The sequence below is a fragment of the Carassius auratus genome, unplaced genomic scaffold (genome assembly GCF_003368295.1).
Source record: "Carassius auratus strain Wakin unplaced genomic scaffold, ASM336829v1 scaf_tig00216167, whole genome shotgun sequence".
In the NCBI taxonomy this organism is placed as follows: domain Eukaryota; kingdom Metazoa; phylum Chordata; class Actinopteri; order Cypriniformes; family Cyprinidae; genus Carassius; species Carassius auratus.
In genome coordinates, this window is record NW_020528438.1 from 90,001 (window position 1) to 96,811 (window position 6,811).

The following is a 6,811-nucleotide window of genomic DNA, read 5'->3' on the forward strand; positions in this document are numbered from 1 at the left end:
GTCCTAGACTCCCCCAGGATCCCGTACCTGAGTCAGGAAGTGAAGCGTCTTGCCGCAGAGTTTCTCAGCCAATCAGAACAGGAGAAACACCGGCCAGTCTTACCTCACAGTTAGTAAGCCACCGCAAACGGACGAGTGAGAAACAGTGTGTGTGTGTGTGTGTGTGTGTGTGTTTCACAGCTGAACGTGCAGAAAATGACTAATGTATGTGTCAAGTATCTCTTGAGACACATAAACACTTTGCAAGCAGATTTAGAAGAGAAGAAAACTAGTGTATGTCTGTGGGACTAACTTAGTAATAAAAAACTTACTTAAAATAATTAAAAAAATGATTTAACTATTTCTGACTTTTAATTCTCACAATTCTGAATTTATATAAAAATTCTGACCTTTTTTCATCCAATTTGGAAATAAAAAAGTATAAACTGTCAGTTTATATCGTGCAATTTTGAGGAAAAGTAGAAACCTGTGAGGTAAAACGTTGCAATTACCTTTTTCACTCATTTATTCCATGCCGGGAACAAACTCCCATTCAAACTTGACCGCAGAAATGAGTAAATTCAGACAAAACTTCCATTCCAATTTGAAAAACAATCAAATAAAATAAATACTCATTATAATTAGTTTACATAAGATTATTATATAAGTTTATAGTCAATGCAATTAAACTAAAAGTGCAACCACATGTACACACAAATGTGTAAACTCACACACACTAACACTAACACATCCTTGCATACAACAACCCTTCTCTTTCTTTCTCTTACTTCAGTAATAGAGTAGTGGAAAATTCCTTCTGTTCAGCACACAGTAATGGACATTGATGAGGCAGAACCTGACCCCTGCTCCACAATACCCTCTCTCTCCATTTCACTCAAACACTTAGGGCCAAAATACAAGTTTGTGTTCAAATATTGGAGTATTTAAGCATATTATGAAGTAGACAAGTACATATCTCTCACATAGATGCTCCTAAATGATTATATCCCTGTCAGGGCGTGAGTTGGCGCAATGTAGGGCGCACCCTGGCGGTCAAAGGTGGAAGCGCAAGGGATCCGGCTACAGGCCGCTCACAGGAAGGATAAGGGCCGTCAAAAACAAACGAACAGCGGTAGAGAGTACAGACAAGACCGCACATGATGCAGCACACACATACAAATAACTATGAAACGGATAGCTGATCGGTTAATTTCAGCAATGCTAAAATACACGACAAAGCTATGACACGAAACAGCTGTTCACCAGCTACTGTGTATCACTGCGCACTTCAGTTTACACCTCAGGGACTAGATCTTTTAGCGGAAGGATAGTACAATTGCTTAATATAATTAGGTTTTATGGAAAATGAATATGATATGATGTGTATAATTGAACAGCATCCCCACACTACAATTTCTGTTTCACATTCAAGTTTCCTAAAAGCTGTTCAAGCGCTTCATGTCCAAGAGTGACTTTTGTTTTTATTCATCCATCTTAAGAGATATTGTCTAGCTTTCCTGCATCAGATTCGTGCAATGAAGTCGGTTATATATATATATACACAGGTTTCAGGGACCTTCCATGAATCTTAGTTTATGATATTATTAACCACTGGCGCATGGGACAAGGGGACAACCCTGTCCCCGCCCCCCTGTTTACATTTCATTATAACATTCATTAATTTTTTTTTTTTTTACAATTTAATTCATTCATTTATTCGAGATGCATCCACTCGCGCCACTGGCATCCGCGCCGCGGTTGTGGGTTTGAGGAACGGAAGTCTGTGCGGTTTGCATGGTGATGCTCAGTGGCAAATACAAACACACACACACACACACACACACACACACACACAAACACGAAAACTGAGGCTATATGAACAGAGGCGTCCAAAAAAACCGTTCAAGAATTCCATGTTTCCACGAGCGCACCTCGAATACTCAACAGCCAAGAACCTAGAGCGCGTGTCTCAAGTGCCTAAAAGAACACCGGAACCGAATGATGTTCACGGTATTAACGGTTCTTGCACTCTGCCGCTACACCGGTACTGAATCACAACGCGACCAGTGTAGTCCGATTCAACGAACCATGCGAGTCGGTTCTTTTAAGTGAATAAAAAACACTTGAATCTATGGAAGCGGTCACTGCAAGAATGAATTGCAAATCACTGTTGAACAAGGACCGATTGTAAGAGGCTAAAGACAACATGTAGATAAACAAACAAATGCAAATTCTGTTTAAATAACTGATATTTAAAAATTCATTAATAAATCAAATGTCAACAGGTTGGTTAAAAATAAATATTGGAATGCATGCCAACACTCAAATGAAAACAATCATTAAAAAGCGAGACATGTAGGCTATTATAAATCTGAAATAATGTTATTAAATAGTAATTTAATTTATTTCTCAAATGCATTAACATGAAATGGAACCATATAGGAACCGGAATCGTTCATAAGAGTGGGGACCATTGCCATCCTTGTTGACAAATAAATAAATAAATAAATGAACCCAAAGACCTTATTCACAGTCAAGACCATTTGCTCCATGTCTGTGCGCATAAGGTTTGTATGTAAACTGACCTTGGAGTTCTTGGACCTCTCCAGAAACCTATGCTGCCTGCGCGTAATGATGGTAAAGAGCTGGCTCGAGCGCATCTCTGCTGGTACACCTGGGCCCTTTCAGTTAAAGATCTGTTTCTGTTCAGTTCTGAACGCTGGCCAAGCTACACAGGTAGAGCAGCGCGCGCGAACAAGCGCCCATTCACCCGGCACCAACAAACACACACAAACCCGCGCGCCCTGCGCAAACATCCAGCCACCAAGCGCTCTTTGTGCCCGGTGTCACCGGGGAACGGAGGTAGCCGACCTGCGCGACTGTTGGTACCTCATATGAGGTAAAACTGAAACTTACTTTGCCACCAGACGAGAGGTTCTGCGGACTCTCCTTCGGGTCGCTAAATTCATTTGTATTCATTTGTCCCGGCAGTCAAAATCCTGATCCGTTAATCTGCGTGACCGCGTCGCTGCCCGAGAGCGCGAGCCGTCGTCTCATGCATCGGATAAACCGTTGTGCGGAACCACCATAAATCCCTTCCGTGGAGCGACGGGAATAATCCGCGGGCGATTCTGTCCGGTCCTGCCCGGGTGCTGTAGGCATTTATGCCGGGTTGGCAACAGCTACAGCGGCTCCTGGATGTTTGGTGCTTGGGGGGTTTGACGAGTCAGCAGTGGAAGTTTCATCCTTTTTCCTTTTTTAAATAGCAGTTTGGAGAGCAGCTGTGGCGAGCGCCGGGTGTCGAGTTTCACGGCCTCCGTACATAACGCCCCTTGTGGGAGGGCACACTGGGGCACCTCAGACCCTGCCAAGGTTAGGCTACCAATGGGCTTTTCACACTTCAAGATGTTAACCCAGGGTCAATTTTAATACAGGATTAACTCTGGACTGTCTTGATCTAGGTTTCAAACTGTTCATGTTTGGCATTCCAGAATTGCTTGAAAAGACACAAACAAGCAAAACAATTGTTACATTTTTATTTTATTATACTTAATCTATTTGGATATGTCAGTCAATTACAATACATATTTTAACCCTTTGCACTCAGATGCATGTTCTGGATTTCCAGATTAATTTGACAAGTTTAGACGTTCATCATACACACAGTGGAAGAAATGTAAAATACTGGTGCAATGTAAAATAATGCAATAAATTAACTGGAAGGATATCTATCTATCTATCTATCTATCTATCTATCTATCTATCTATCTATCTATCTTAAACTGAGAAAAGCTGGAAGTGAATAGTGAATATCATTGTCTTCTGTAGAGCTGCTTTGCAACACTGAACTCATTTAAGCTGAATATTGTCTTCTATAGAGCTACAATTGAAAAAAAAAAAAAGTATTTTCACAAATTGATGATGATTTGCAACACAGTGTAAATATTCAGCTATTGCATAAACTGCTAAAATATTCTGACAACTGACAAATATTCACTGGAATAAAAAGTGACAACTATCCTGGTCTTCCCTATTTAAAAAAAACATTAACAAAAAATTGTTGGACAAGTGCAGCATATAAATGAAGCAACTTCTGTTTCCACATCTACTAATTTAGTATTGTTTCTTCAAATTTAGAAGTTAACCTGAAATCAAAACTGAACCTAATTACTTTTTGGGCTGATTCATCGCTCTTCTAAAGAGATTGGATGTCTGTTTCAGTTTCAGATTCTACACCTTTTCTGACACTCACTTCTAGAGTAGGGCTTTAACCTAAAAAGGGGGTGCTAAACTCAAATGAAGAGAACTGAACTTACTTAACCTTGTGAAAAACCTTCAAAACAACTCTAAAGTCCTGATTGCTACCTGCAGAGCTCTGAAATGTGCTCTGTGCTAAATAATTTAACCATGAAGAAAAACAGCAAACATTATCAAGCATTCAGAGTTTCTGTATGGCTTGTTCAGAGGAAAAACAAGTCTGAAAACTTACCACGCAAAGCATTTCCTCTAATTATGTGCACTTTGGATGCGTAACCACCACTTAAACCTGACAATTTGCCATTGGATATTTAGCAGCGTGAATTTAGAGCTTACATAAGTCACTGTAAAGATACAGATTCGGATCTAAATATGGGCCACACACCCACATCCAGACCAGCACACGTCCCGCCCTGTAAACGCAAGCGTATTTCTCCTGTACCACACACTCTCTGCTGCCCGTCAGCAAGAGTGTGTTTTCCCCTCCATCCATCGCTTGATATCTTTGATGACTCGAAGTCTGCATCATTTGTTTGGTTGTGTATGTCACCAATAGATCATGAAAACACACTAAGCAGGCAGGGATGAGGCCACACACCGGGATACAGTAAGATTGAAGCTCCACGTGGTTCACATTAATCCAGACACATGAAAATCGGATAGCTGATCGGAATATATATATATATATATATATATATATACACTACATATACATATATATATATACACTATATATACACTACACACACATACGTATATATTTTAAGATTCTTAAACTCCTAAAATACCTCATATTGAGGCTATAAATATTTTTAAGGGAACGGATCAAAAAAACTGAAAAAAACTGTAATATTGTTAAATATTATTGCATTTTTAAATAATGATTTTCTGTTTTAATATACTTTAAAATATAATTTATTCCTGTGATGTGCAGCTGTATTTTCAGCATCATTACTCCAGTCTTCAGTGTCACATGATCTTTAGAAATCATTAATATACTGATTTATTTTCAATTTTGCAAACAGTTGTGCTGCTTCCTTTTTATTTTATTTATTTTCTGAACCTGTGATAATTTTTCTGGATTTTTGATGAATAAAAAATTCAAACAAAACAGCATTTATTTAAAACAGAATAATTTTGTAATAATACAGTATTGTTCAAAAGATTGGGGTCAGTGCTTTTTTTCTTTCTTTCTTTTTTCTTTTTGATAGAAACTAATACTTTAATTCAGCAAGGATGTGTTAAATTGATAAGAAGTGATAGTAAAGACTTATATTATTATAAACTATTTCTATTTTAACTATATGCTGGTTGTATATTAATATAATATCCCACAAATTCCATTCAATCGAACCTCAATCTCCGTTTTATCAAAAGCAGGAGACTGTGCAGTGTGCATGTGTATAAAACAAAGAAATACAGATTACATTACTGAAATGAAGCATGTGTGAACTGTTTTGGCTGTTTTTCTGTGTTTTTGAACAATCTGTCATTACTTTGGCAGAAGTGTTGCTTTTGTATTCAAACATCTGTGTAACCTTCTCTGATACACTGTTATTCTTATATCTGAGAATGTTAAGACCATGTCCACAAATGTGGCTAATTTGTCCTGCTAATCCTCTTTATGAACTAATCCATCATCTCACACGAGCCATTTCCCCATAGTTCAAAGGTCATGGGACGGCTTCTTCCAGGCTCAAACGTGACTGGAATACTGCCATGCTGCTTACTGCATACTGTAAAGTGTACAGTAGTAATTGGGGTCAGAAAGATTTGTTTTTATTCCCGGTCAGAGAGCATTTATTCAGCAAAAATCAAATTAAATTGATCAAAAGTGACAGTGATGACATTTATACTGTTACAAAAGATTTCAAATAAGTGCTGTTCATTTGAACTTTCTATTTATCAAAGAAAAAAGTTAAATATAGAGATTAAAAAATTACCAAAAATAATCAAAATTACCTTTTTATATTGTATTGTCTGTCTATGGAAAAAACAGCATTGTGAGAATTAAACTCAGAATTCTGAGAAACAAAGTCAGAATTGCGATACTCGATACTCGATACTTGATACTCGATGCAATCTCGATACTCTGATTTTAAAAAAAAAATTTTTTAACTTAGTAGTGGAAACAAGCTTCCATAGAGTGATATGTGTCCTGCCTTATATTGCCACTGACTGTAATATTCTGCAAAGTGGTGTAGACTAGTAACTGTTATTTTATTCTGGGCATAAGATCAACCTCTAGCTCATCTATACACCATGCCTCAGGCTACACACACTTCGAAAGCAGATACACTCACCCTATTGTCCAGGACACTTTCTTGGAGTCTCTCAATTGTGTGCTTTACACTTTAGTGTCCTCCTGTGTTTCAGTCAGGGTTATATTCAATATTGTGCTAAAATTACAGCCTAGCTTGTGTGTGTGTGAGTGTGTACCACCCAGACTGCTTTGATTATGCTCATGCTGGCCCAAAGCTGTAATTACAGTCCAAACCAAATGCTCCCAACACTACACAAATAACCCGGCCAGACCAGATCAAACGCTCCACAAGCTCACACACCATCATTATGC

General features: G+C 38.3%; 1 pseudogene; it reads right to left on the bottom strand.

The window, feature by feature from the left end:
• The window catches only part of LOC113097267 (collagen alpha-1(XXVII) chain A-like), a 54,886-nt pseudogene extending 51,582 nt beyond the window's left edge, over positions 1-3,304 (bottom strand).
• Between the last annotated feature and the right edge of the window lie 3,507 nt (positions 3,305-6,811).